Here is a 25,416-nt window from a genome sequence, read left to right on the forward strand (position 1 = left end):
TTTTTCTCTCTTTCCCCCCTCTTTCCTCTCTCTTTTTTTCTTTTCCCCCGGCCGGGCAGTCCCTTTTGCCCCTTTTTTGGCCGAGTGGTTAAGGTGATGGACTGCTAATCCATTGTGCTCTGCACGCGTGGGTTCGAATCCCATCCTCATCGTTTGCACCATTCTTACATAAGTTCATCGTCTTCCATTTCATGGAAAAAAGTACAATGAATCAAGGACGTTTTGCACTATTTTCCTTTCATTTCAATTAATTGTAGCCTAGAGCACAACCTTTACTGCCAAAAAATACAGACACTGATCTTGAAAGTTCTCATTCGCTAAAGCAAGAGTCTTGTTCATTCTCTATGGTCTGAACCACGGTTAAATATTTCAGTTCCGGCAAAATGTAGTCTGGAGCACAATATTTACCGAAAAGAAAACAGAGACACTGATTTCTAAAGTCCTGAATCCCTGTGGCATTCGAAAAAGCATACCAATGCATTGGCCGGGAATCGAACCCGGGTCAACTGCTTGGAAGGCAGCTATGCTCACCACTATACCACCAATGCCACAATGAATATTATACTAGGAAATCATCAAACCCAAACTCAAATCTCGGTGGAACTGTTCAATTTGTCATTTTCACTTATATTTAGTTTAAAGAACGGTTGCAGAGTCTACTGAAACAGTCTATGATGAACTGGTTCCATGGTGTAATGGTTAGCACTCTGGACTCTGAATCCAGCGATCTGAGTTCAGGTCTCGGTGGAACCTATTAGAGCAGTGTAGCATCAGACGACGGCTCTTCGCTGTGTCCCTCATCCATTTTTCCAACACCGAGACTTTAAACACTTTTTCAAAAAATCTCTCTTGCCCATATTTAGTCTCGACCACATTTCGGAAAAAATAAAAAGTATTTTAGAGGTTGATAAGCTGATGGGGTGGCCGAGTGGTTAAGGTGATGGACTGCTAATGCATTGTGCTCTGCACGCGTGGGTTCGAATCCCATCCTCATCGTTTGCACCATTCTTACATAAGTACATCGTCTTCCATTTCATGGAAAAAAGTACAATGAATCAAGGACGTTTTGCACTATTTTCCTTTCATTTCAATTAATTGTAGCCTAGAGCACAACCTTTACTGCCAAAAAATACAGACACTGATCTTGAAAGTTCTCATTCGCTAAAGCAAGAGTCTTGTTCATTCTCTATGGTCTGAACCACGGTTAAATATTTCAGTTCCGGCAAAATGTAGTCTGGAGCACAATATTTACCGAAAAGAAAACAGAGACACTGATTTCTAAAGTCCTGAATCCCTGTGGCATTCGAAAAAGCATACCAATGCATCGGCCGGGAATCAAACCCGGGTCAACTGCTTGGAAGGCAGCTATGCTCACCACTATACCACCAATGCCACAATGACATAAATTATACTCGGAAATCATCGAACCCAAACTCAAATCTCGGTGGAACTGTTCAATTTGTCATTTTCACTTATATTTAGTTTAAAGAACGGTTGCAGAGTCTACTGAAACAGTCTATGATGAACTGGTTCCATAGTGTAATGGTTAGCACTCTGGACTCTGAATCCAGCGATCCGAGTTCAAGTCTCGGTGGAACCTATTAGAGCAGTGTAGCATCAGACGACGGCTCTTCGCTGTGTCCCTCATCCATTTTTCCAACACCGAGACTTTAAACACTTTTTCAAAAAATCTCTCTTGCCCATATTTAGTCTCGACCACATTTCGGAAAAAATAAAAAGTATTTTAGAGGTTGATAAGCTGATGGGGTGGCCGAGTGGTTAAGGTGATGGACTGCTAATCCATTGTGCTCTGCACGCGTGGGTTCGAATCCCATCCTCATCGTTTGCACCATTCTTACATAAGTACATCGTCTTCCATTTCATGGAAAAAAGTACAATGAATCAAGGACGTTTTGCACTATTTTCCTTTCATTTCAATTAATTGTAGCCTAGAGCACAACCTTTACTGCCAAAAAATACAGACACTGATCTTGAAAGTTCTCATTCGCTAAAGCAAGAGTCTTGTTCATTCTCTATGGTCTGAACCACGGTTAAATATTTCAGTTCCGCCAAAATGTAGTCTGGAGCACAATATTTACCGAAAAGAAAACAGAGACACTGATTTCTAAAGTCCTGAATCCCTGTGGCATTCGAAAAAGCATACCAATGCATTGGCCGGGAATCGAACCCGGGTCAACTGCTTGGAAGGCAGCTATGCTCACCACTATACCACCAATGCCACAATGAATATTATACTAGGAAATCATCAAACCCAAACTCAAATCTCGGTGGAACTGTTCAATTTGTCATTTTCACTTATATTTAGTTTAAAGAACGGTTGCAGAGTCTACTGAAACAGTCTATGATGAACTGGTTCCATGGTGTAATGGTTAGCACTCTGGACTCTGAATCCAGCGATCCGAGTTCAGGTCTCGGTGGAACCTATTAGAGCAGTGTAGCATCAGACGACGGCTCTTCGCTGTGTCCCTCATCCATTTTTCCAACACCGAGACTTTAAACACTTTTTCAAAAAATCTCTCTTGCCCATATTTAGTCTCGACCACATTTCGGAAAAAATAAAAAGTATTTTAGAGGTTGATAAGCTGATGGGGTGGCCGAGTGGTTAAGGTGATGGACTGCTAATCCATTGTGCTCTGCACGCGTGGGTTCGAATCCCATCCTCATCGTTTGCACCATTCTTACCTAAGTACATCGTCTTCCATTTCATGGAAAAAAGTACAATGAATCAAGGACGTTTTGCACTATTTTCCTTTCATTTCAATTAATTGTAGCCTAGAGCACAACCTTTACTGCCAAAAAATACAGACACTGATCTTGAAAGTTCTCATTCGCTAAAGCAAGAGTCTTGTTCATTCTCTATGGTCTGAACCACGGTTAAATATTTCAGTTCCGGCAAAATGTAGTCTGGAGCACAATATTTACCGAAAAGAAAACAGAGACACTGATTTCTAAAGTCCTGAATCCCTGTGGCATTCGAAAAAGCATACCAATGCATCGGCCGGGAATCGAACCCGGGTCAACTGCTTGGAAGGCAGCTATGCTCACCACTATACCACCAATGCCACAATGACATAAATTATACTCGGAAATCATCGAACCCAAACTCAAATCTCGGTGGAACTGTTCAATTTGTCATTTTCACTTATATTTAGTTTAAAGAACGGTTGCAGAGTCTACTGAAACAGTCTATGATGAACTGGTTCCATGGTGTAATGGTTAGCACTCTGGACTCTGAATCCAGCGATCCGAGTTCAGGTCTCGGTGGAACCTATTAGAGCAGTGTAGCATCAGACGACGGCTCTTCGCTGTGTCCCTCATCCATTTTTCCAACACCGAGACTTTAAACACTTTTTCAAAAAATCTCTCTTGCCCATATTTAGTCTCGACCACATTTCGGAAAAGATAAAAAGTATTTTAGAGGTTGATAAGCTGATGGGGTGGCCGAGTGGTTAAGGTGATGGACTGCTAATCCATTGTGCTCTGCACGCGTGGGTTCGAATCCCATCCTCATCGTTTGCACCATTCTTACATAAGTACATCGTCTTCCATTTCATGGAAAAAAGTACAATGAATCAAGGACGTTTTGCACTATTTTCCTTTCATTTCAATTAATTGTAGCCTAGAGCACAACCTTTACTGCCAAAAAATACAGACACTGATCTTGAAAGTTCTCATTCGCTAAAGCAAGAGTCTTGTTCATTCTCTATGGTCTGAACCACGGTTAAATATTTCAGTTCCGGCAAAATGTAGTCTGGAGCACAATATTTACCGAAAAGAAAACAGAGACACTGATTTCTAAAGTACTGAATCCCTGTGGCATTCGAAAGAGCATACCAATGCATTGGCCGGGAATCGAACCCGGGTCAACTGCTTGGAAGGCAGCTATGCTCACCACTATACCACCAATGCCACAATGAAAATTATACTAGGAAATCATCAAACCCAAACTCAAATCTCGGTGGAACTGTTCAATTTGTCATTTTCACTTATATTTAGTTTAAAGAACGGTTGCACAGTCTACTGAAACAGTCTATGATGAACTGGTTCCATGGTGTAATGGTTAGCACTCTGGACTCTGAATCCAGCGATCCGAGTTCAGGTCTCGGTGGAACCTATTAGAGCAGTGTAGCATCAGACGACGGCTCTACGCTGTGTCCCTCATCCATTTTTCCAACACCGAGACTTTAAACACTTTTTCAAAAAATCTCTCTTGCCCATATTTAGTCTCGACCACATTTCGGAAAAGATAAAAAGTATTTTAGAGGTTGATAAGCTGATGGGGTGGCCGAGTGGTTAAGGTGATGGACTGCTAATCCATTGTGCTCTGCACGCGTGGGTTCGAATCCCATCCTCATCGTTTGCACCATTCTTACATAAGTACATCGTCTTCCATTTCATGGAAAAAAGTACAATGAATCAAGGACGTTTTGCACTATTTTCCTTTCATTTCAATTAATTGTAGCCTAGAGCACAACCTTTACTGCCAAAAAATACAGACACTGATCTTGAAAGTTCTCATTCGCTAAAGCAAGAGTCTTGTTCATTCTCTATGGTCTGAACCACGGTTAAATATTTCAGTTCCGGCAAAATGTAGTCTGGAGCACAATATTTACCGAAAAGAAAACAGAGACACTGATTTCTAAAGTCCTGAATCCCTGTGGCATTCGAAAAAGCATACCAATGCATTGGCCGGGAATCGAACCCGGGTCAACTGCTTGGAAGGCAGCTATGCTCACCACTATACCACCAATGCCACAATGAATATTATAGTAGGAAATCATCAAACCCAAACTCAAATCTCGGTGGAACTGTTCAATTTGTCATTTTCACTTATATTTAGTTTAAAGAACGGTTGCACAGTCTACTGAAACAGTCTATGATGAACTGGTTCCATGGTGTAATGGTTAGCACTCTGGACTCTGAATCCAGCGATCCGAGTTCAAGTCTCGGTGGAACCTATTAGAGCAGTGTAGCATCAGACGACGGCTCTTCGCTGTGTCCCTCATCCATTTTTCCAACACCGAGACTTTAAACACTTTTTCAAAAATTCTCTCTTGCCCATATTTAGTCTCGACCACATTTCGGAAAAAATAAAAAGTATTTTAGAGGTTGCTAAGCTGATGGGGTGGCCGAGTGGTTGAGGTGATGGACTGCTAATCCATTGTGCTCTGCACGCGTGGGTTCGAATCCTATCCTCATCGTTTGCACCATTCTTACCTAAGTACATCGTCTTCCATTTCATGGAAAAAAGTACAATGAATCAAGGACGTTTTGCACTATTTTCCTTTCATTTCAATTAATTGTAGCCTAGAGCACAACCTTTACTGCCAAAAAATACAGACACTGATCTTGAAAGTTCTCATTCGCTAAAGCAAGAGTCTTGTTCATTCTCTATGGTCTGAACCACGGTTAAATATTTCAGTTCCGCCAAAATGTAGTCTGGAGCACAATATTTACCGAAAAGAAAACAGAGACACTGATTTCTAAAGTCCTGAATCCCTGTGGCATTCGAAAAAGCATACCAATGCATTGGCCGGGAATCGAACCCGGGTCAACTGCTTGGAAGGCAGCTATGCTCACCACTATACCACCAATGCCACAATGAAAATTATACTAGGAAATCATCAAACCCAAACTCAAATCTCGGTGGAACTTTTCAATTTGTCATTTTCACTTATATTTAGTTTAAAGAACGGTTGCACAGTCTACTGAAACAGTCTATGGTGAACTGGTTCCATGGTGTAATGGTTAGCACTCTGGACTCTGAATCCAGCGATCCGAGTTCAAGTCTCGGTGGAACCTATTAGAGCAGTGTAGCATCAGACGACGGCTCTACGCTGTGTCCCTCATCCATTTTTCCAACACCGAGACTTTAAACACTTTTTCAAAAAATCTCTCTTGCCCATATTTAGTCTCGACCACATTTCGGAAAAAATAAAAAGTATTTTAGAGGTTGATAAGCTGATGGGGTGGCCGAGTGGTTAAGGTGATGGACTGCTAATCCATTGTGCTCTGCACGCGTGGGTTTGAATCCCATCCTCATCGTTTGCACCATTCTTACATAAGTACATCGTCTTCCATTTCATGGAAAAAAGTACAATGAATCAAGGACGTTTTGCACTATTTTCCTTTCATTTCAATTAATTGTAGCCTAGAGCACAACCTTTACTGCCAAAAAATACAGACACTGATCTTGAAAGTTCTCATTCGCTAAAGCAAGAGTCTTGTTCATTCTCTATGGTCTGAACCACGGTTAAATATTTCAGTTCCGGCAAAATGTAGTCTGGAGCACAATATTTACCGAAAAGAAAACAGAGACACTGATTTCTAAAGTCCTGAATCCCTGTGGCATTCGAAAAAGCATACCAATGCATTGGCCGGGAATCGAACCCGGGTCAACTGATTGGAAGGCAGCTATGCTCACCACTATACCACCAATGCCACAATGAAAATTATACTAGGAAATCATCAAACCCAAACTCAAATCTCGGTGGAACTTTTCAATTTGTCATTTTCACTTATATTTAGTTTAAAGAACGGTTGCACAGTCTACTGAAACAGTCTATGGTGAACTGGTTCCATGGTGTAATGGTTAGCACTCTGGACTCTGAATCCAGCGATCCGAGTTCAAGTCTCGGTGGAACCTATTAGAGCAGTGTAGCATCAGACGACGGCTCTTCGCTGTGTCCCTCATCCATTTTTCCAACACCGAGACTTTAAACACTTTTTCAAAAATTCTCTCTTGCCCATATTTAGTCTCGACCACATTTCGGAAAAAATAAAAAGTATTTTAGAGGTTGCCAAGCTGATGGGGTGGCCGAGTGGTTGAGGTGATGGACTGCTAATCCATTGTGCTCTGCACGCGTGGGTTCGAATCCCATCCTCATCGTTTGCACCATTCTTACCTAAGTACATCGTCTTCCATTTCATGGAAAAAAGTACAATGAATCAAGGACGTTTTGCACTATTTTCCTTTCATTTCAATTAATTGTAGCCTAGAGCACAACCTTTACTGCCAAAAAATACCGACACTGATCTTGAAAGTTCTCATTCGCTAAGGCAAGAGTCTTGTTCATTCTCTATGGTCTGAACCACGGTTAAATATTTCAGTTCCGCCAAAATGTAGTCTGGAGCACAATATTTACCGAAAAGAAAACAGAGACACTGATTTCTAAAGTCCTGAATCCCTGTGGCATTCGAAAAAGCATACCAATGCATTGGCCGGGAATCGAACCCGGGTCAACTGCTTGGAAGGCAGCTAAGCTCACCACTATACCACCAATGCCACAATGACATAAATTATACTCGGAAATCATCGAACCCAAACTCAAATCTCGGTGGAACTGTTCAATTTGTCATTTTCACTTATATTTAGTTTAAAGAACGGTTGCACAGTCTACTGAAACAGTCTATGATGAACTGGTTCCATGGTGTAATGGTTAGCACTCTGGACTCTGAATGCAGCGATCCGAGTTCAAGTCACGGTGGAACCTATTAGAGCACTGTAGCATCAGACGACGGCTCTTCGCTGTGTCCCTCATCCATTTTTCCAACACCGAGACTTTAAACACTTTTTCAAAAATTCTCTCTTGCCCATATTTAGTCTCGACCACATTTCGGAAAAATTAAAAAGTATTTTAGAGGTTGCTAAGCTGATGGGGTGGCCGAGTGGTTAAGATGATGGACTGCTAATCCATTGTGCTCTGCACGCGTGGGTTCGAATGCCATCCTCATCGTTTGCACCATTCTTACCTAAGTACATCGTCTTCCATTTCATGGAAAAAAGTACAATGAATCAAGGACGTTTTGCACTATTTTCCTTTCATTTCAATTAATTGTAGCCTAGAGCACAACCTTTACTGCCAAAAAATACCGACACTGATCTTGAAAGTTCTCATTCGCTAAAGCAAGAGTCTTGTTCATTCTCTATGGTCTGAACCACGGTTAAATATTTCAGTTCCGCCAAAATGTAGTCTGGAGCACAATATTTACCGAAAAGAAAACAGAGACACTGATTTCTAAAGTCCTGAATCCCTGTGGCATTCGAAAAAGCATACCAATGCATTGGCCGGGAATCGAACCCGGGTCAACTGCTTGGAAGGCAGCTAAGCTCACCACTATACCACCAATGCCACAATGACAAAACTTATACTCGGAAATCATCGAACCCAAACTCAAATCTCGGTGGAACTGTTCAATTTGTCATTTTCACTTATATTTAGTTTAAAGAACGGTTGCAGAGTCTACTGAAACAGTCTATGATGAACTGGTTCCATGGTGTAATGGTTAGCACTCTGGACTCTGAATCCAGCGATCCGAGTTCAAGTCTATTAGAGCAGTGTAGCATCAGACGACGGCTCTACGCTGTGTCCCTCATCCATCTTTCCAACACCGAGACTTTAAACACTTTTTCAAAAAATCTCTCTTGCCCATATTTAGTCTCGACCACATTTCGGAAAAAATAAAAAGTATTTTAGAGGTTGATAAGCTGATGGGGTGGCCGAGTGGTTAAGGTGATGGACTGCTAATCCATTGTGCTCTGCACGCGTGGGTTCGAATCCCATCCTCATCGTTTGCACCATTCTTACATAAGTACATCGTCTTCCATTTCATGGAAAAAAGTACAATGAATCAAGGACGTTTTGCACTATTTTCCTTTCATTTCAATTAATTGTAGCCTAGAGCACAACCTTTACTGCCAAAAAATACAGACACTGATCTTGAAAGTTCTCATTCGCTAAAGCAAGAGTCTTGTTCATTCTCTATGGTCTGAACCACGGTTAAATATTTCAGTTCCGCCAAAATGTAGTCTGGAGCACAATATTTACCGAAAAGAAAACAGAGACACTGATTTCTAAAGTCCTGAATCCCTGTGGCATTCGGTCAACTGCTTGGAAGGCAGCTATGCTCACCACTATACCACCAATGCCACAATGACATAATTAATACTCGGAAATCATCGAACCCAAACTCAAATCTCGGTGGAACTGTTCAATTTGTCATTTTCACTTATATTTAGTTTAAAGAACGGTTGCACAGTCTACTGAAACAGTCTATGATGAACTGGTTCCATGGTGTAATGGTTAGCACTCTGGACTCTGAATCCAGCGATCCGAGTTCAAGTCTCGGTGGAACCTATTAGAGCAGTGTAGCATCAGACGACGGCTCTTCGCTGTGTCCCTCATCCATTTTTCCAACACCGAGACTTTAAACACTTTTTCAAAAATTCTCTCTTGCCCATATTTAGTCTCGACCACATTTCGGAAAAAATAAAAAGTATTTTAGAGGTTGCTAAGCTGATGGGGTGGCCGAGTGGTTAAGGTGATGGACTGCTAATCCATTGTGCTCTGCACGCGTGGGTTCGAATCCCATCCTCATCGTTTGCACCATTCTTACCTAAGTACATCGTCTTCCATTTCATGGAAAAAAGTACAATGAATCAAGGACGTTTTGCACTATTTTCCTTTCATTTCAATTAATTGTAGCCTAGAGCACAACCTTTACTGCCAAAAAATACAGACACTGATCTTGAAAGTTCTCATTCGCTAAAGCAAGAGTCTTGTTCATTCTCTATGGTCTGAACCACGGTTAAATATTTCAGTTCCGGCAAAATGTAGTCTGGAGCACAATATTTACCGAAAAGAAAACAGAGACACTGATTTCTAAAGTCCTGAATCCCTGTGGCATTCGAAAAACCATACCAATGCATTGGCCGGGAATCGAACCCGGGTCAACTGCTTGGAAGGCAGCTATGCTCACCACTATACCACCAATGCCACAATGACATAATTAATACTCGGAAATCATCGAACCCAAACTCAAATCTCGGTGGAACTGTTCAATTTGTCATTTTCACTTATATTTAGTTTAAAGAACGGTTGCACAGTCTACTGAAACAGTCTATGATGAACTGGTTCCATGGTGTAATGGTTAGCACTCTGGACTCTGAATCCAGCGATCCGAGTTCAAGTCTCGGTGGAACCTATTAGAGCAGTGTAGCATCAGACGACGGCTCTTCGCTGTGTCCCTCATCCATTTTTCCAACACCGAGACTTTAAACACTTTTTCAAAAATTCTCTCTTGCCCATATTTAGTCTCGACCACATTTCGGAAAAAATAAAAAGTATTTTAGAGTTTGCTAAGCTGATGGGGTGGCCGAGTGGTTAAGGTGATGGACTGCTAATCCATTGTGCTCTGCACGCGTGGGTTCGAATCCCATCCTCATCGTTTGCACCATTCTTACCTAAGTACATCGTCTTCCATTTCATGGAACAAAGTACAATGAATCAAGGACGTTTTGCACTATTTTCCTTTCATTTCAATTAATTGTAGCCTAGAGCACAACCTTTACTGCCAAAAAATACAGACACTGATCTTGAAAGTTCTCATTCGCTAAAGCAAGAGTCTTGTTCATTCTCTATGGTCTGAACCACGGTTAAATATTTCAGTTCCGGCAAAATGTAGTCTGGAGCACAATATTTACCGAAAAGAAAACAGAGACACTGATTTCTAAAGTCCTGAATCCCTGTGGCATTCGAAAAAGCATACCAATGCATTGGCCGGGAATCGAACCCGGGTCAACTGCTTGGAAGGCAGCTATGCTCACCACTATACCACCAATGCCACAATGAATATTATACTAGGAAATCATCAAACCCAAACTCAAATCTCGGTGGAACTGTTCAATTTGTCATTTTCACTTATATTTAGTTTAAAGAACGGTTGCACAGTCTACTGAAACAGTCTATGATGAACTGGTTCCATGGTGTAATGGTTAGCACTCTGGACTCTGAATCCAGCGATCCGAGTTCAAGTCTCGGTGGAACCTATTAGAGCAGTGTAGCATCAGACGACGGCTCTTCGCTGTGTCCCTCATCCATTTTTCCAACACCGAGACTTTAAACACTTTTTCAAAAATTCTCTCTTGCCCATATTTAGTCTCGCCCACATTTCGGAAAAAATAAAAAGTATTTTAGAGGTTGCTAAGCTGATGGGGTGGCCGAGTGGTTGAGGTGATGGACTGCTAATCCATTGTGCTCTGCACGCGTGGGTTCGAATCCCATCCTCATCGTTTGCACCATTCTTACATAAGTACATCGTCTTTCATTTCATGGAAAAAAGTACAATGAATTAAGGACGTTTTGCACTATTTTCCTTTCATTTCAATTAATTGTAGCCTAGAGCACAACCTTTACTGCCAAAAAATACAGACACTGATCTTGAAAGTTCTCATTCGCTAAAGCAAGAGTCTTGTTCGTTCTCTATGGTCTGAATCACGGTTAAATATTTCAGTTCCGCCAAAATGTAGTCTGGAGCACAATATTTACCGAAAAGAAAACAGAGACACTGATTTCTAAAGTCCTGAATCCCTGTGGCATTCGAAAAAGCATACCAATGCATTGGCCGGGAATCGAACCCGGGTCAACTGCTTGGAAGGCAGATATGCTCACCACTATACCACCAATGCCACAATGAAAATTATACTAGGAAATCATCAAACCCAAACTCAAATCTCGGTGGAACTGTTCAATTTGTCATTTTCACTTATATTTAGTTTAAAGAACGGTTGCAGAGTCTACTGAAACAGTCTATGATGAACTGGTTCCATGGTGTAATGGTTAGCACTCTGGACTCTGAATCCAGCGATCCGAGTTCAAGTCTCGGTGGAACCTATTAGAGCAGTGTAGCATCAGACGACGGCTCTTCGCTGTGTCCCTCATCCATTTTTCCAACACCGAGACTTTAAACACTTTTTCAAAAATTCTCTCTTGCCCATATTTAGTCTCGACCACATTTCGGAAAAAATAAAAAGTATTTTAGAGGTTGCTAAGCTGATGGGGTGGCCGAGTGGTTAAGGTGATGGACTGCTAATCCATTGTGCTCTGCACGCGTGGGTTCGAATCCCATCCTCATCGTTTGCACCATTCTTACCTAAGTACATCGTCTTCCATTTCATGGAAAAAAGTACAATGAATCAAGGACGTTTTGCACTATTTTCCTTTCATTTCAATTAATTGTAGCCTAGAGCACAACCTTTACTGCCAAAAAATACAGACACTGATCTTGAAAGTTCTCATTCGCTAAAGCAAGAGTCTTGTTCATTCTCTATAGTCTGAACCACGGTTAAATATTTCAGTTCCGGCAAAATGTAGTCTGGAGCACAATATTTACCGAAAAGAAAACAGAGACACTGATTTCTAAAGTCCTGAATCCCTGTGGCATTCGAAAAACCATACCAATGCATTGGCCGGGAATCGAACCCGGGTCAACTGCTTGGAAGGCAGCTATGCTCACCACTATACCACCAATGCCACAATGACATAATTAATACTCGGAAATCATCGAACCCAAACTCAAATCTCGGTGGAACTGTTCAATTTGTCATTTTCACTTATATTTAGTTTAAAGAACGGTTGCACAGTCTACTGAAACAGTCTATGATGAACTGGTTCCATGGTGTAATGGTTAGCACTCTGGACTCTGAATCCAGCGATCCGAGTTCAAGTCTCGGTGGAACCTATTAGAGCAGTGTAGCATCAGACGACGGCTCTTCGCTGTGTCCCTCATCCATTTTTCCAACACCGAGACTTTAAACACTTTTTCAAAAATTCTCTCTTGCCCATATTTAGTCTCGACCACATTTCGGAAAAAATAAAAAGTATTTTAGAGGTTGCTAAGCTGATGGGGTGGCCGAGTGGTTAAGGTGATGGACTGCTAATCCATTGTGCTCTGCACGCGTGGGTTCGAATCCCATCCTCATCGTTTGCACCATTCTTACCTAAGTACATCGTCTTCCATTTCATGGAACAAAGTACAATGAATCAAGGACGTTTTGCACTATTTTCCTTTCATTTCAATTAATTGTAGCCTAGAGCACAACCTTTACTGCCAAAAAATACAGACACTGATCTTGAAAGTTCTCATTCGCTAAAGCAAGAGTCTTGTTCATTCTCTATGGTCTGAACCACGGTTAAATATTTCAGTTCCGGCAAAATGTAGTCTGGAGCACAATATTTACCGAAAAGAAAACAGAGACACTGATTTCTAAAGTCCTGAATCCCTGTGGCATTCGAAAAAGCATACCAATGCATTGGCCGGGAATCGAACCCGGGTCAACTGCTTGGAAGGCAGCTATGCTCACCACTATACCACCAATGCCACAATGAATATTATACTAGGAAATCATCAAACCCAAACTCAAATCTCGGTGGAACTGTTCAATTTGTCATTTTCACTTATATTTAGTTTAAAGAACGGTTGCACAGTCTACTGAAACAGTCTATGATGAACTGGTTCCATGGTGTAATGGTTAGCACTCTGGACTCTGAATCCAGCGATCCGAGTTCAAGTCTCGGTGGAACCTATTAGAGCAGTGTAGCATCAGACGACGGCTCTTCGCTGTGTCCCTCATCCATTTTTCCAACACCGAGACTTTAAACACTTTTTCAAAAATTCTCTCTTGCCCATATTTAGTCTCGCCCACATTTCGGAAAAAATAAAAAGTATTTTAGAGGTTGCTAAGCTGATGGGGTGGCCGAGTGGTTGAGGTGATGGACTGCTAATCCATTGTGCTCTGCACGCGTGGGTTCGAATCCCATCCTCATCGTTTGCACCATTCTTACATAAGTACATCGTCTTTCATTTCATGGAAAAAAGTACAATGAATTAAGGACGTTTTGCACTATTTTCCTTTCATTTCAATTAATTGTAGCCTAGAGCACAACCTTTACTGCCAAAAAATACAGACACTGATCTTGAAAGTTCTCATTCGCTAAAGCAAGAGTCTTGTTCGTTCTCTATGGTCTGAATCACGGTTAAATATTTCAGTTCCGCCAAAATGTAGTCTGGAGCACAATATTTACCGAAAAGAAAACAGAGACACTGATTTCTAAAGTCCTGAATCCCTGTGGCATTCGAAAAAGCATACCAATGCATTGGCCGGGAATCGAACCCGGGTCAACTGCTTGGAAGGCAGATATGCTCACCACTATACCACCAATGCCACAATGAAAATTATACTAGGAAATCATCAAACCCAAACTCAAATCTCGGTGGAACTGTTCAATTTGTCATTTTCACTTATATTTAGTTTAAAGAACGGTTGCAGAGTCTACTGAAACAGTCTATGATGAACTGGTTCCATGGTGTAATGGTTAGCACTCTGGACTCTGAATCCAGCGATCCGAGTTCAAGTCTCGGTGGAACCTAATAGAGCAGTGTAGCATCAGACGACGGCTCTTCGCTGTGTCCCTCATCCATTTTTCCAACACCGAGACTTTAAACACTTTTTCAAAAATTCTCTCTTGCCCATATTTAGTCTCGACCACATTTCGGAAAAAATAAAAAGTATTTTAGAGGTTGCTAAGCTGATGGGGTGGCCGAGTGGTTGAGGTGATGGACTGCTAATCCATTGTGCTCTGCACGCGTGGGTTCGAATCCTATCCTCATCGTTTGCACCATTCTTACCTAAGTACATCGTCTTCCATTTCATGGAAAAAAGTACAATGAATCAAGGACGTTTTGCACTATTTTCCTTTCATTTCAATTAATTGTAGCCTAGAGCACAACCTTTACTGCCAAAAAATACAGACACTGATCTTGAAAGTTCTCATTCGCTAAAGCAAGAGTCTTGTTCATTCTCTATGGTCTGAACCACGGTTAAATATTTCAGTTCCGCCAAAATGTAGTCTGGAGCACAATATTTACCGAAAAGAAAACAGAGACACTGATTTCTAAAGTCCTGAATCCCTGTGGCATTCGAAAAAGCATACCAATGCATTGGCCGGGAATCGAACCCGGGTCAACTGCTTGGAAGGCAGCTATGCTCACCACTATACCACCAATGCCACAATGACATAATTAATACTCGGAAATCATCGAACCCAAACTCAAATCTCGGTGGAACTGTTCAATTTGTCATTTTCACTTATATTTAGTTTAAAGAACGGTTGCACAGTCTACTGAAACAGTCTATGATGAACTGGTTCCATGGTGTAATGGTTAGCACTCTGGACTCTGAATCCAGCGATCCGAGTTCAAGTCTCGGTGGAACCTATTAGAGCAGTGTAGCATCAGACGACGGCTCTTCGCTGTGTCCCTCATCCATTTTTCCAACACCGAGACTTTAAACACTTTTTCAAAAAATCTCTCTTGCCCATATTTAGTCTCGACCACATTTCGGAAAAAATAAAAAGTATTTTAGAGGTTGATAAGCTGATGGGGTGGCCGAGTGGTTAAGGTGATGGACTGCTAATCCATTGTGCTCTGCATGCGTGGGTTCGAATCCCATCCTCATCGTTTGCACCATTCTTACATAAGTACATCGTCTTCCATTTCATGGAAAAAAGTACAATGAATCAAGGACGTTTTGCACTATTTTCCTTTCATTTCAATTAATTGTAGCCTAGAGCACAACCTTTACTGCCAAAAAATACAGACACTGATCTTGAAAGTTCTCATTCGCTAAAGCAAGAGTCTTGTTCATTCTCTATGGTCTGAACCACGGTTAAATATTTCAGTTCCGGCAAAATGTAGTCTGGAGCACAATATTTACCGAAAAGAAAACAGAGACACTGATTTCTAAAGTCCTGAATCCCTGTGGCATTCGAAAAAACATACCAATGCATTGGCCGGGAATCGAACCCGGGTCAACTGCTTGGAAGGCAGCTATGCTCACCACTATACCACCAATGCCACAATGAATATTATACTAGGAAATCATCAAACCCAAACTCAAATCTCGGTGGAACTGTTCAATTTGTCATTTTCACTTATATTTAGTTTAAAGAACGGTTGCACAGTCTACTGAAACAGTCTATGATGAACTGGTTCGATGGTGTAATGGTTAGCACTCTGGACTCTGAATCCTGCGATCCGAGTTCAAGTCTCGGTGGAACCTATTAGAGCAGTGTAGCATCAGACGACGGCTCTTCGCTGTGTCCCTCATCCATTTTTCCAACACCGAGACTTTAAACACTTTTTCAAAAATTCTCTCTTGCCCATATTTAGTCTCGACCACATTTCGGAAAAAATAAAAAGTATTTTAGAGGTTGCCAAGCTGATGGGGTGGCCGAGTGGTTGAGGTGATGGACTGCTAATCCATTGTGCTCTGCACGCGTGGGTTCGAATCCCATCCTCATCGTTTGCACCATTCTTACCTAAGTACATCGTCTTCCATTTCATGGAAAAAAGTACAATGAATCAAGGACGTTTTGCACTATTTTCCTTTCATTTCAATTAATTGTAGCCTAGAGCACAACCTTTACTGCCAAAAAATACCGACACTGATCTTGAAAGTTCTCATTCGCTAAAGCAAGAGTCTTGTTCATTCTCTATGGTCTGAACCACGGTTAAATATTTCAGTTCCGCCAAAATGTAGTCTGGAGCACAATATTTACCGAAAAGAAAACAGAGACACTGATTTCTAAAGTCCTGAATCCCTGTGGCATTCGAAAAAGCATACCAATACATTGGCCGGGAATCGAACCCGGGTCAACTGCTTGGAAGGCAGCTAAGCTCACCACTATACCACCAATGCCACAATGACATAAATTATACTCGGAAATCATCGAACCCAAACTCAAATCTCGGTGGAACTGTTCAATTTGTCATTTTCACTTATATTTAGTTTAAAGAACGGTTGCAGAGTCTACTGAAACAGTCTATGATGAACTGGTTCCATGGTGTAATGGTTAGCACTCTGGACTCTGAATGCAGCGATCCGAGTTCAAGTCACGGTGGAACCTATTAGAGCAGTGTAGCATCAGACGACGGCTCTTCGCTGTGTCCCTCATCCATTTTTCCAACACCGAGACTTTAAACACTTTTTCAAAAATTCTCTCTTGCCCATATTTAGTCTCGACCACATTTCGGAAAAATTAAAAAGTATTTTAGAGGTTGCTAAGCTGATGGGGTGGCCGAGTGGTTAAGATGATGGACTGCTAATCCATTGTGCTCTGCACGCGTGGGTTCGAATGCCATCCTCATCGTTTGCACCATTCTTACCTAAGTACATCGTCTTCCATTTCATGGAAAAAAGTACAATGAATCAAGGACGTTTTGCACTATTTTCCTTTCATTTCAATTAATTGTAGCCTAGAGCACAACCTTTACTGCCAAAAAATACCGACACTGATCTTGAAAGTTCTCATTCGCTAAAGCAAGAGTCTTGTTCATTCTCTATGGTCTGAACCACGGTTAAATATTTCAGTTCCGCCAAAATGTAGTCTGGAGCACAATATTTACCGAAAAGAAAACAGAGACACTGATTTCTAAAGTCCTGAATCCCTGTGGCATTCGAAAAAGCATACCAATGCATTGGCCGGGAATCGAACCCGGGTCAACTGCTTGGAAGGCAGCTAAGCTCACCACTATACCACCAATGCCACAATGACAAAACTTATACTCGGAAATCATCGAACCCAAACTCAAATCTCGGTGGAACTGTTCAATTTGTCATTTTCACTTATATTTAGTTTAAAGAACGGTTGCAGAGTCTACTGAAACAGTCTATGATGAACTGGTTCCATGGTGTAATGGTTAGCACTCTGGACTCTGAATCCAGCGATCCGAGTTCAAGTCTATTAGAGCAGTGTAGCATCAGACGACGGCTCTACGCTGTGTCCCTCATCCATCTTTCCAACACCGAGACTTTAAACACTTTTTCAAAAAATCTCTCTTGCCCATATTTAGTCTCGACCACATTTCGGAAAAAATAAAAAGTATTTTAGAGGTTGATAAGCTGATGGGGTGGCCGAGTGGTTAAGATGATGGACTGCTATTCCATTGTGCTCTGCACGCGTGGGTTCGAATCCCATCCTCATCGTTTGCACCATTCTTACATAAGTACATCGTCTTCCATTTCATGGAAAAAAGTACAATGAATCAAGGACGTTTTGCACTATTTTCCTTTCATTTCAATTAATTGTAGCCTAGAGCACAACCTTTACTGCCAAAAAATACAGACACTGATCTTGAAAGTTCTCATTCGCTAAAGCAAGAGTCTTGTTCATTCTCTATGGTCTGAACCACGGTTAAATATTTCAGTTCCGCCAAAATGTAGTCTGGAGCACAATATTTACCGAAAAGAAAACAGAGACACTGATTTCTAAAGTCCTGAATCCCTGTGGCATTCGGTCAACTGCTTGGAAGGCAGCTATGCTCACCACTATACCACCAATGCCACAATGACATAATTAATACTCGGAAATCATCGAACCCAAACTCAAATCTCGGTGGAACTGTTCAATTTGTCATTTTCACTTATATTTAGTTTAAAGAACGGTTGCACAGTCTACTGAAACAGTCTATGATGAACTGGTTCCATGGTGTAATGGTTAGCACTCTGGACTCTGAATCCAGCGATCCGAGTTCAAGTCTCGGTGGAACCTATTAGAGCAGTGTAGCATCAGACGACGGCTCTTCGCTGTGTCCCTCATCCATTTTTCCAACACCGAGACTTTAAACACTTTTTCAAAAATTCTCTCTTGCCCATATTTAGTCTCGACCACATTTCGGAAAAAATAAAAAGTATTTTAGAGGTTGCTAAGCTGATGGGGTGGCCGAGTGGTTAAGGTGATGGACTGCTAATCCATTGTGCTCTGCACGCGTGGGTTCGAATCCCATCCTCATCGTTTGCACCATTCTTACCTAAGTACATCGTCTTCCATTTCATGGAAAAAAGTACAATGAATCAAGGACGTTTTGCACTATTTTCCTTTCATTTCAATTAATTGTAGCCTAGAGCACAACCTTTACTGCCAAAAAATACAGACACTGATCTTGAAAGTTCTCATTCGCTAAAGCAAGAGTCTTGTTCATTCTCTATGGTCTGAACCACGGTTAAATATTTCAGTTCCGGCAAAATGTAGTCTGGAGCACAATATTTACCGAAAAGAAAACAGAGACACTGATTTCTAAAGTCCTGAATCCCTGTGGCATTCGAAAAACCATACCAATGCATTAGCCGGGAATCGAACCCGGGTCAACTGCTTGGAAGGCAGCTATGCTCACCACTATACCACCAATGCCACAATGACATAATTAATACTCGGAAATCATCGAACCCAAACTCAAATCTCGGTGGAACTGTTCAATTTGTCATTTTCACTTATATTTAGTTTAAAGAACGGTTGCACAGTCTACTGAAACAGTCTATGATGAACTGGTTCCATGGTGTAATGGTTAGCACTCTGGACTCTGAATCCAGCGATCCGAGTTCAAGTCTCGGTGGAACCTATTAGAGCAGTGTAGCATCAGACGACGGCTCTTCGCTGTGTCCCTCATCCATTTTTCCAACACCGAGACTTTAAACACTTTTTCAAAAATTCTCTCTTGCCCATATTTAGTCTCGACCACATTTCGGAAAAAATAAAAAGTATTTTAGAGTTTGCTAAGCTGATGGGGTGGCCGAGTGGTTAAGGTGATGGACTGCTAATCCATTGTGCTCTGCACGCGTGGGTTCGAATCCCATCCTCATCGTTTGCACCATTCTTACCTAAGTACATCGTCTTCCATTTCATGGAACAAAGTACAATGAATCAAGGACGTTTTGCACTATTTTCCTTTCATTTCAATTAATTGTAGCCTAGAGCACAACCTTTACTGCCAAAAAATACAGACACTGATCTTGAAAGTTCTCATTCGCTAAAGCAAGAGTCTTGTTCATTCTCTATGGTCTGAACCACGGTTAAATATTTCAGTTCCGGCAAAATGTAGTCTGGAGCACAATATTTACCGAAAAGAAAACAGAGACACTGATTTCTAAAGTCCTGAATCCCTGTGGCATTCGAAAAAGCATACCAATGCATTGGCCGGGAATCGAACCCGGGTCAACTGCTTGGAAGGCAGCTATGCTCACCACTATACCACCAATGCCACAATGAATATTATACTAGGAAATCATCAAACCCAAACTCAAATCTCGGTGGAACTGTTCAATTTGTCATTTTCACTTATATTTAGTTTAAAGAACGGTTGCACAGTCTACTGAAACAGTCTATGATGAACTGGTTCCATGGTGTAATGGTTAGCACTCTGGACTCTGAATCCAGCGATCCGAGTTCAAGTCTCGGTGGAACCTATTAGAGCAGTGTAGCATCAGACGACGGCTCTTCGCTGTGTCCCTCATCCATTTTTCCAACACCGAGACTTTAAACACTTTTTCAAAAATTCTCTCTTGCCCATATTTAGTCTCGCCCACATTTCGGAAAAAATAAAAAGTATTTTAGAGGTTGCTAAGCTGATGGGGTGGCCGAGTGGTTGAGGTGATGGACTGCTAATCCATTGTGCTCTGCACGCGTGGGTTCGAATCCCATCCTCATCGTTTGCACCATTCTTACATAAGTACATCGTCTTTCATTTCATGGAAAAAAGTACAATGAATTAAGGACGTTTTGCACTATTTTCCTTTCATTTCAATTAATTGTAGCCTAGAGCACAACCTTTACTGCCAAAAAATACAGACACTGATCTTGAAAGTTCTCATTCGCTAAAGCAAGAGTCTTGTTCGTTCTCTATGGTCTGAATCACGGTTAAATATTTCAGTTCCGCCAAAATGTAGTCTGGAGCACAATATTTACCGAAAAGAAAACAGAGACACTGATTTCTAAAGTCCTGAATCCCTGTGGCATTCGAAAAAGCATACCAATGCATTGGCCGGGAATCGAACCCGGGTCAACTGCTTGGAAGGCAGATATGCTCACCACTATACCACCAATGCCACAATAAAAGTTATACTAGGAAATCATCAAACCCAAACTCAAATCTCGGTGGAACTGTTCAATTTGTCATTTTCACTTATATTTAGTTTAAAGAACGGTTGCAGAGTCTACTGAAACAGTCTATGATGAACTGGTTCCATGGTGTAATGGTTAGCACTCTGGACTCTGAATCCAGCGATCCGAGTTCAAGTCTCGGTGGAACCTAATAGAGCAGTGTAGCATCAGACGACGGCTCTTCGCTGTGTCCCTCATCCATTTTTCCAACACCGAGACTTTAAACACTTTTTCAAAAATTCTCTCTTGCCCATATTTAGTCTCGACCACATTTCGGAAAAAATAAAAAGTATTTTAGAGGTTGCTAAGCTGATGGGGTGGCCGAGTGGTTGAGGTGATGGACTGCTAATCCATTGTGCTCTGCACGCGTGGGTTCGAATCCTATCCTCATCGTTTGCACCATTCTTACCTAAGTACATCGTCTTCCATTTCATGGAAAAAAGTACAATGAATCAAGGACGTTTTGCACTATTTTCCTTTCATTTCAATTAATTGTAGCCTAGAGCACAACCTTTACTGCCAAAAAATACAGACACTGATCTTGAAAGTTCTCATTCGCTAAAGCAAGAGTCTTGTTCATTCTCTATGGTCTGAACCACGGTTAAATATTTCAGTTCCGCCAAAATGTAGTCTGGAGCACAATATTTACCGAAAAGAAAACAGAGACACTGATTTCTAAAGTCCTGAATCCCTGTGGCATTCGAAAAAGCATACCAATGCATTGGCCGGGAATCGAACCCGGGTCAACTGCTTGGAAGGCAGCTATGCTCACCACTATACCACCAATGCCACAATGACATAATTAATACTCGGAAATCATCGAACCCAAACTCAAATCTCGGTGGAACTGTTCAATTTGTCATTTTCACTTATATTTAGTTTAAAGAACGGTTGCACAGTCTACTGAAACAGTCTATGATGAACTGTTTCCATGGTGTAATGGTTAGCACTCTGGACTCTGAATCCAGCGATCCGAGTTCAAGTCTCGGTGGAACCTATTAGAGCAGTGTAGCATCAGACGACGGCTCTTCGCTGTGTCCCTCATCCATTTTTCCAACACCGAGACTTTAAACACTTTTTCAAAAAATCTCTCTTGCCCATATTTAGTCTCGACCACATTTCGGAAAAAATAAAAAGTATTTTAGAGGTTGATAAGCTGATGGGGTGGCCGAGTGGTTAAGGTGATGGACTGCTAATCCATTGTGCTCTGCATGCGTGGGTTCGAATCCCATCCTCATCGTTTGCACCATTCTTACATAAGTACATCGTCTTCCATTTCATGGAAAAAAGTACAATGAATCAAGGACGTTTTGCACTATTTTCCTTTCATTTCAATTAATTGTAGCCTAGAGCACAACCTTTACTGCCAAAAAATACAGACACTGATCTTGAAAGTTCTCATTCGCTAAAGCAAGAGTCTTGTTCATTCTCTATGGTCTGAACCACGGTTAAATATTTCAGTTCCGGCAAAATGTAGTCTGGAGCACAATATTTACCGAAAAGAAAACAGAGACACTGATTTCTAAAGTCCTGAATCCCTGTGGCATTCGAAAAAACATACCAATGCATTGGCCGGGAATCGAACCCGGGTCAACTGCTTGGAAGGCAGCTATGCTCACCACTATACCACCAATGCCACAATGAATATTATACTAGGAAATCATCAAACCCAAACTCAAATCTCGGTGGAACTGTTCAATTTGTCATTTTCACTTATATTTAGTTTAAAGAACGGTTGCACAGTCTACTGAAACAGTCTATGATGAACTGGTTCGATGGTGTAATGGTTAGCACTCTGGACTCTGAATCCAGCGATCCGAGTTCAAGTCTCGGTGGAACCTATTAGAGCAGTGTAGCATCAGACGACGGCTCTTCGCTGTGTCCCTCATCCATTTTTCCAACACCGAGACTTTAAACACTTTTTCAAAAATTCTCTCTTGCCCATATTTAGTCTCGACCACATTTCGGAAAAAATAAAAAGTATTTTAGAGGTTGCCAAGCTGTTGGGGTGGCCGAGTGGTTGAGGTGATGGACTGCTAATCCATTGTGCTCTGCACGCGTGGGTTCGAATCCCATCCTCATCGTTTGCACCATTCTTACCTAAGTACATCGTCTTCCATTTCATGGAAAAAAGTACAATGAATCAAGGACGTTTTGCACTATTTTCCTTTCATTTCAATTAATTGTAGCCTAGAGCACAACCTTTACTGCCAAAAAATACCGACACTGATCTTGAAAGTTCTCATTCGCTAAAGCAAGAGTCTTGTTCATTCTCTATGGTCTGAACCACGGTTAAATATTTCAGTTCCGCCAAAATGTAGTCTGGAGCACAATATTTACCGAAAAGAAAACAGAGACACTGATTTCTAAAGTCCTGAATCCCTGTGGCATTCGAAAAAGCATACCAATGCATTGGCCGGGAATCGAACCCGGGTCAACTGCTTGGAAGGCAGCTAAGCTCACCACTATACCACCAATGCCACAATGACATAAATTATACTCGGAAATCATCGAACCCAAACTCAAATCTCGGTGGAACTGTTCAATTTGTCATTTTCACTTATATTTAGTTTAAAGAACGGTTGCAGAGTCTACTGAAACAGTCTATGATGAACTGGTTCCATGGTGTAATGGTTAGCACTCTGGACTCTGAATGCAGCGATCCGAGTTCAAGTCACGGTGGAACCTATTAGAGCAGTGTAGCATCAGACGACGGCTCTTCGCTGTGTCCCTCATCCATTTTTCCAACACCGAGACTTTAAACACTTTTTCAAAAATTCTCTCTTGCCCATATTTAGTCTCGACCACATTTCGGAAAAATTAAAAAGTATTTTAGAGGTTGCTAAGCTGATGGGGTGGCCGAGTGGTTAAGATGATGGACTGCTAATCCATTGTGCTCTGCACGCGTGGGTTCGAATGCCATCCTCATCGTTTGCACCATTCTTACCTAAGTACATCGTCTTCCATTTCATGGAAAAAAGTACAATGAATCAAGGACGTTTTGCACTATTTTCCTTTCATTTCAATTAATTGTAGCCTAGAGCACAACCTTTACTGCCAAAAAATACCGACACTGATCTTGAAAGTTCTCATTCGCTAAAGCAAGAGTCTTGTTCATTCTCTATGGTCTGAACCACGGTTAAATATTTCAGTTCCGCCAAAATGTAGTCTGGAGCACAATATTTACCGAAAAGAAAACAGAGACACTGATTTCTAAAGTCCTGAATCCCTGTGGCATTCGAAAAAGCATACCAATGCATTGGCCGGGAATCGAACCCGGGTCAACTCCTTGGAAGGCAGCTAAGCTCACCACTATACCACCAATGCCACAATGACAAAACTTATACTCGGAAATCATCGAACCCAAACTCAAATCTCGGTGGAACTGTTCAATTTGTCATTTTCACTTATATTTAGTTTAAAGAACGGTTGCAGAGTCTACTGAAACAGTCTATGATGAACTGGTTCCATGGTGTAATGGTTAGCACTCTGGACTCTGAATCCAGCGATCCGAGTTCAAGTCTATTAGAGCAGTGTAGCATCAGACGACGGCTCTACGCTGTGTCCCTCATCCATCTTTCCAACACCGAGACTTTAAACACTTTTTCAAAAAATCTCTCTTGCCCATATTTAGTCTCGACCACATTTCGGAAAAAATAAAAAGTATTTTAGAGGTTGATAAGCTGATGGGGTGGCCGAGTGGTTAAGGTGATGGACTGCTAATCCATTGTGCTCTGCACGCGTGGGTTTGAATCCCATCCTCATCGTTTGCACCATTCTTACATAAGTACATCGTCTTCCATTTCATGGAAAAAAGTACAATGAATCAAGGACGTTTTGCACTATTTTCCTTTCATTTCAATTAATTGTAGCCTAGAGCACAACCTTTACTGCCAAAAAATACAGACACTGATCTTGAAAGTTCTCATTCGCTAAAGCAAGAGTCTTGTTCATTCTCTATGGTCTGAACCACGGTTAAATATTTCAGTTCCGCCAAAATGTAGTCTGGAGCACAATATTTACCGAAAAGAAAACAGAGACACTGATTTCTAAAGTCCTGAATCCCTGTGGCATTCGAAAAACCATACCAATGCATTGGCCGGGAATCGAACCCGGGTCAACTGCTTGGAAGGCAGCTATGCTCACCACTATACCACCAATGCCACAATGACATAATTAATACTCGGAAATCATCGAACCCAAACTCAAATCTCGGTGGAACTGTTCAATTTGTCATTTTCACTTATATTTAGTTTAAAGAACGGTTGCACAGTCTACTGAAACAGTCTATGATGAACTGGTTCCATGGTGTAATGGTTAGCACTCTGGACTCTGAATCCAGCGATCCGAGTTCAAGTCTCGGTGGAACCTATTAGAGCAGTGTAGCATCAGACGACGGCTCTTCGCTGTGTCCCTCATCCATTTTTCCAACACCGAGACTTTAAACACTTTTTCAAAAATTCTCTCTTGCCCATATTTAGTCTCGCCCACATTTCGGAAAAAATAAAAAGTATTTTAGAGGTTGCTAAGCTGATGGGGTGGCCGAGTGGTTGAGGTGATGGACTGCTAATCCATTGTGCTCTGCACGCGTGGGTTCGAATCCCATCCTCATCGTTTGCAC

The 25,416-nt window shown here is 41.5% G+C and overlaps 50 non-coding genes across 50 annotated transcripts; 30 read left to right on the top strand and 20 right to left on the bottom strand.

The window, feature by feature from the left end:
- Positions 1 to 476: 476 nt before the first annotated feature.
- On the bottom strand, positions 477 to 548 carry trnag-ucc (transfer RNA glycine (anticodon UCC)). Its single transcript has one exon. It is a non-coding gene; the product is annotated as a tRNA-Gly (tRNA).
- A 980-nt stretch (positions 549 to 1,528) lies between these two features.
- On the top strand, positions 1,529 to 1,600 carry trnaq-cug (transfer RNA glutamine (anticodon CUG)). The gene has a single exon. It is a non-coding gene; the product is annotated as a tRNA-Gln (tRNA).
- Positions 1,601 to 1,761: 161 nt separating this feature from the next.
- On the top strand, positions 1,762 to 1,843 carry trnas-gcu (transfer RNA serine (anticodon GCU)). The gene has a single exon. It is a non-coding gene; the product is annotated as a tRNA-Ser (tRNA).
- Positions 1,844 to 2,167: 324 nt separating this feature from the next.
- On the bottom strand, positions 2,168 to 2,239 carry trnag-ucc (transfer RNA glycine (anticodon UCC)). Its single transcript has one exon. It is a non-coding gene; the product is annotated as a tRNA-Gly (tRNA).
- Positions 2,240 to 2,605: 366 nt separating this feature from the next.
- trnas-gcu (transfer RNA serine (anticodon GCU)) lies at positions 2,606 to 2,687 on the top strand. Its single transcript has one exon. It is a non-coding gene; the product is annotated as a tRNA-Ser (tRNA).
- A 324-nt stretch (positions 2,688 to 3,011) lies between these two features.
- trnag-ucc (transfer RNA glycine (anticodon UCC)) lies at positions 3,012 to 3,083 on the bottom strand. The gene has a single exon. It is a non-coding gene; the product is annotated as a tRNA-Gly (tRNA).
- A 369-nt stretch (positions 3,084 to 3,452) lies between these two features.
- trnas-gcu (transfer RNA serine (anticodon GCU)) lies at positions 3,453 to 3,534 on the top strand. Its single transcript has one exon. It is a non-coding gene; the product is annotated as a tRNA-Ser (tRNA).
- A 324-nt stretch (positions 3,535 to 3,858) lies between these two features.
- trnag-ucc (transfer RNA glycine (anticodon UCC)) lies at positions 3,859 to 3,930 on the bottom strand. The gene has a single exon. It is a non-coding gene; the product is annotated as a tRNA-Gly (tRNA).
- A 366-nt stretch (positions 3,931 to 4,296) lies between these two features.
- trnas-gcu (transfer RNA serine (anticodon GCU)) lies at positions 4,297 to 4,378 on the top strand. Its single transcript has one exon. It is a non-coding gene; the product is annotated as a tRNA-Ser (tRNA).
- A 324-nt stretch (positions 4,379 to 4,702) lies between these two features.
- Positions 4,703 to 4,774, bottom strand: trnag-ucc (transfer RNA glycine (anticodon UCC)). The gene has a single exon. It is a non-coding gene; the product is annotated as a tRNA-Gly (tRNA).
- Positions 4,775 to 4,907: 133 nt separating this feature from the next.
- Positions 4,908 to 4,979, top strand: trnaq-cug (transfer RNA glutamine (anticodon CUG)). Its single transcript has one exon. It is a non-coding gene; the product is annotated as a tRNA-Gln (tRNA).
- A 567-nt stretch (positions 4,980 to 5,546) lies between these two features.
- trnag-ucc (transfer RNA glycine (anticodon UCC)) lies at positions 5,547 to 5,618 on the bottom strand. The gene has a single exon. It is a non-coding gene; the product is annotated as a tRNA-Gly (tRNA).
- A 133-nt stretch (positions 5,619 to 5,751) lies between these two features.
- On the top strand, positions 5,752 to 5,823 carry trnaq-cug (transfer RNA glutamine (anticodon CUG)). Its single transcript has one exon. It is a non-coding gene; the product is annotated as a tRNA-Gln (tRNA).
- Positions 5,824 to 6,595: 772 nt separating this feature from the next.
- On the top strand, positions 6,596 to 6,667 carry trnaq-cug (transfer RNA glutamine (anticodon CUG)). The gene has a single exon. It is a non-coding gene; the product is annotated as a tRNA-Gln (tRNA).
- A 1,844-nt stretch (positions 6,668 to 8,511) lies between these two features.
- trnas-gcu (transfer RNA serine (anticodon GCU)) lies at positions 8,512 to 8,593 on the top strand. Its single transcript has one exon. It is a non-coding gene; the product is annotated as a tRNA-Ser (tRNA).
- Positions 8,594 to 9,086: 493 nt separating this feature from the next.
- Positions 9,087 to 9,158, top strand: trnaq-cug (transfer RNA glutamine (anticodon CUG)). Its single transcript has one exon. It is a non-coding gene; the product is annotated as a tRNA-Gln (tRNA).
- A 161-nt stretch (positions 9,159 to 9,319) lies between these two features.
- On the top strand, positions 9,320 to 9,401 carry trnas-gcu (transfer RNA serine (anticodon GCU)). The gene has a single exon. It is a non-coding gene; the product is annotated as a tRNA-Ser (tRNA).
- Positions 9,402 to 9,725: 324 nt separating this feature from the next.
- Positions 9,726 to 9,797, bottom strand: trnag-ucc (transfer RNA glycine (anticodon UCC)). Its single transcript has one exon. It is a non-coding gene; the product is annotated as a tRNA-Gly (tRNA).
- A 136-nt stretch (positions 9,798 to 9,933) lies between these two features.
- Positions 9,934 to 10,005, top strand: trnaq-cug (transfer RNA glutamine (anticodon CUG)). The gene has a single exon. It is a non-coding gene; the product is annotated as a tRNA-Gln (tRNA).
- A 161-nt stretch (positions 10,006 to 10,166) lies between these two features.
- On the top strand, positions 10,167 to 10,248 carry trnas-gcu (transfer RNA serine (anticodon GCU)). Its single transcript has one exon. It is a non-coding gene; the product is annotated as a tRNA-Ser (tRNA).
- A 324-nt stretch (positions 10,249 to 10,572) lies between these two features.
- Positions 10,573 to 10,644, bottom strand: trnag-ucc (transfer RNA glycine (anticodon UCC)). Its single transcript has one exon. It is a non-coding gene; the product is annotated as a tRNA-Gly (tRNA).
- Positions 10,645 to 10,777: 133 nt separating this feature from the next.
- On the top strand, positions 10,778 to 10,849 carry trnaq-cug (transfer RNA glutamine (anticodon CUG)). Its single transcript has one exon. It is a non-coding gene; the product is annotated as a tRNA-Gln (tRNA).
- Positions 10,850 to 11,416: 567 nt separating this feature from the next.
- On the bottom strand, positions 11,417 to 11,488 carry trnag-ucc (transfer RNA glycine (anticodon UCC)). Its single transcript has one exon. It is a non-coding gene; the product is annotated as a tRNA-Gly (tRNA).
- A 133-nt stretch (positions 11,489 to 11,621) lies between these two features.
- Positions 11,622 to 11,693, top strand: trnaq-cug (transfer RNA glutamine (anticodon CUG)). The gene has a single exon. It is a non-coding gene; the product is annotated as a tRNA-Gln (tRNA).
- A 161-nt stretch (positions 11,694 to 11,854) lies between these two features.
- On the top strand, positions 11,855 to 11,936 carry trnas-gcu (transfer RNA serine (anticodon GCU)). The gene has a single exon. It is a non-coding gene; the product is annotated as a tRNA-Ser (tRNA).
- Positions 11,937 to 12,260: 324 nt separating this feature from the next.
- On the bottom strand, positions 12,261 to 12,332 carry trnag-ucc (transfer RNA glycine (anticodon UCC)). The gene has a single exon. It is a non-coding gene; the product is annotated as a tRNA-Gly (tRNA).
- Positions 12,333 to 12,468: 136 nt separating this feature from the next.
- trnaq-cug (transfer RNA glutamine (anticodon CUG)) lies at positions 12,469 to 12,540 on the top strand. Its single transcript has one exon. It is a non-coding gene; the product is annotated as a tRNA-Gln (tRNA).
- Positions 12,541 to 12,701: 161 nt separating this feature from the next.
- On the top strand, positions 12,702 to 12,783 carry trnas-gcu (transfer RNA serine (anticodon GCU)). The gene has a single exon. It is a non-coding gene; the product is annotated as a tRNA-Ser (tRNA).
- Positions 12,784 to 13,107: 324 nt separating this feature from the next.
- Positions 13,108 to 13,179, bottom strand: trnag-ucc (transfer RNA glycine (anticodon UCC)). Its single transcript has one exon. It is a non-coding gene; the product is annotated as a tRNA-Gly (tRNA).
- A 133-nt stretch (positions 13,180 to 13,312) lies between these two features.
- trnaq-cug (transfer RNA glutamine (anticodon CUG)) lies at positions 13,313 to 13,384 on the top strand. The gene has a single exon. It is a non-coding gene; the product is annotated as a tRNA-Gln (tRNA).
- Positions 13,385 to 13,951: 567 nt separating this feature from the next.
- Positions 13,952 to 14,023, bottom strand: trnag-ucc (transfer RNA glycine (anticodon UCC)). Its single transcript has one exon. It is a non-coding gene; the product is annotated as a tRNA-Gly (tRNA).
- Positions 14,024 to 14,156: 133 nt separating this feature from the next.
- On the top strand, positions 14,157 to 14,228 carry trnaq-cug (transfer RNA glutamine (anticodon CUG)). The gene has a single exon. It is a non-coding gene; the product is annotated as a tRNA-Gln (tRNA).
- Positions 14,229 to 14,795: 567 nt separating this feature from the next.
- On the bottom strand, positions 14,796 to 14,867 carry trnag-ucc (transfer RNA glycine (anticodon UCC)). The gene has a single exon. It is a non-coding gene; the product is annotated as a tRNA-Gly (tRNA).
- Positions 14,868 to 15,003: 136 nt separating this feature from the next.
- On the top strand, positions 15,004 to 15,075 carry trnaq-cug (transfer RNA glutamine (anticodon CUG)). Its single transcript has one exon. It is a non-coding gene; the product is annotated as a tRNA-Gln (tRNA).
- A 161-nt stretch (positions 15,076 to 15,236) lies between these two features.
- On the top strand, positions 15,237 to 15,318 carry trnas-gcu (transfer RNA serine (anticodon GCU)). Its single transcript has one exon. It is a non-coding gene; the product is annotated as a tRNA-Ser (tRNA).
- Positions 15,319 to 15,642: 324 nt separating this feature from the next.
- On the bottom strand, positions 15,643 to 15,714 carry trnag-ucc (transfer RNA glycine (anticodon UCC)). The gene has a single exon. It is a non-coding gene; the product is annotated as a tRNA-Gly (tRNA).
- Positions 15,715 to 18,338: 2,624 nt separating this feature from the next.
- trnaq-cug (transfer RNA glutamine (anticodon CUG)) lies at positions 18,339 to 18,410 on the top strand. Its single transcript has one exon. It is a non-coding gene; the product is annotated as a tRNA-Gln (tRNA).
- Positions 18,411 to 18,571: 161 nt separating this feature from the next.
- trnas-gcu (transfer RNA serine (anticodon GCU)) lies at positions 18,572 to 18,653 on the top strand. The gene has a single exon. It is a non-coding gene; the product is annotated as a tRNA-Ser (tRNA).
- Positions 18,654 to 18,977: 324 nt separating this feature from the next.
- On the bottom strand, positions 18,978 to 19,049 carry trnag-ucc (transfer RNA glycine (anticodon UCC)). The gene has a single exon. It is a non-coding gene; the product is annotated as a tRNA-Gly (tRNA).
- A 136-nt stretch (positions 19,050 to 19,185) lies between these two features.
- Positions 19,186 to 19,257, top strand: trnaq-cug (transfer RNA glutamine (anticodon CUG)). Its single transcript has one exon. It is a non-coding gene; the product is annotated as a tRNA-Gln (tRNA).
- Positions 19,258 to 19,418: 161 nt separating this feature from the next.
- Positions 19,419 to 19,500, top strand: trnas-gcu (transfer RNA serine (anticodon GCU)). Its single transcript has one exon. It is a non-coding gene; the product is annotated as a tRNA-Ser (tRNA).
- Positions 19,501 to 19,824: 324 nt separating this feature from the next.
- Positions 19,825 to 19,896, bottom strand: trnag-ucc (transfer RNA glycine (anticodon UCC)). The gene has a single exon. It is a non-coding gene; the product is annotated as a tRNA-Gly (tRNA).
- Positions 19,897 to 20,029: 133 nt separating this feature from the next.
- On the top strand, positions 20,030 to 20,101 carry trnaq-cug (transfer RNA glutamine (anticodon CUG)). Its single transcript has one exon. It is a non-coding gene; the product is annotated as a tRNA-Gln (tRNA).
- A 567-nt stretch (positions 20,102 to 20,668) lies between these two features.
- trnag-ucc (transfer RNA glycine (anticodon UCC)) lies at positions 20,669 to 20,740 on the bottom strand. The gene has a single exon. It is a non-coding gene; the product is annotated as a tRNA-Gly (tRNA).
- Positions 20,741 to 20,873: 133 nt separating this feature from the next.
- Positions 20,874 to 20,945, top strand: trnaq-cug (transfer RNA glutamine (anticodon CUG)). The gene has a single exon. It is a non-coding gene; the product is annotated as a tRNA-Gln (tRNA).
- Positions 20,946 to 21,512: 567 nt separating this feature from the next.
- trnag-ucc (transfer RNA glycine (anticodon UCC)) lies at positions 21,513 to 21,584 on the bottom strand. The gene has a single exon. It is a non-coding gene; the product is annotated as a tRNA-Gly (tRNA).
- A 369-nt stretch (positions 21,585 to 21,953) lies between these two features.
- Positions 21,954 to 22,035, top strand: trnas-gcu (transfer RNA serine (anticodon GCU)). The gene has a single exon. It is a non-coding gene; the product is annotated as a tRNA-Ser (tRNA).
- A 324-nt stretch (positions 22,036 to 22,359) lies between these two features.
- Positions 22,360 to 22,431, bottom strand: trnag-ucc (transfer RNA glycine (anticodon UCC)). Its single transcript has one exon. It is a non-coding gene; the product is annotated as a tRNA-Gly (tRNA).
- A 2,455-nt stretch (positions 22,432 to 24,886) lies between these two features.
- trnag-ucc (transfer RNA glycine (anticodon UCC)) lies at positions 24,887 to 24,958 on the bottom strand. Its single transcript has one exon. It is a non-coding gene; the product is annotated as a tRNA-Gly (tRNA).
- A 136-nt stretch (positions 24,959 to 25,094) lies between these two features.
- Positions 25,095 to 25,166, top strand: trnaq-cug (transfer RNA glutamine (anticodon CUG)). Its single transcript has one exon. It is a non-coding gene; the product is annotated as a tRNA-Gln (tRNA).
- The last annotated feature ends 250 nt before the right edge of the window (positions 25,167 to 25,416 follow it).

The sequence above is a fragment of the Gadus morhua genome, chromosome 8, assembly GCF_902167405.1.
Source record: "Gadus morhua chromosome 8, gadMor3.0, whole genome shotgun sequence".
NCBI lineage: Eukaryota > Metazoa > Chordata > Actinopteri > Gadiformes > Gadidae > Gadus > Gadus morhua.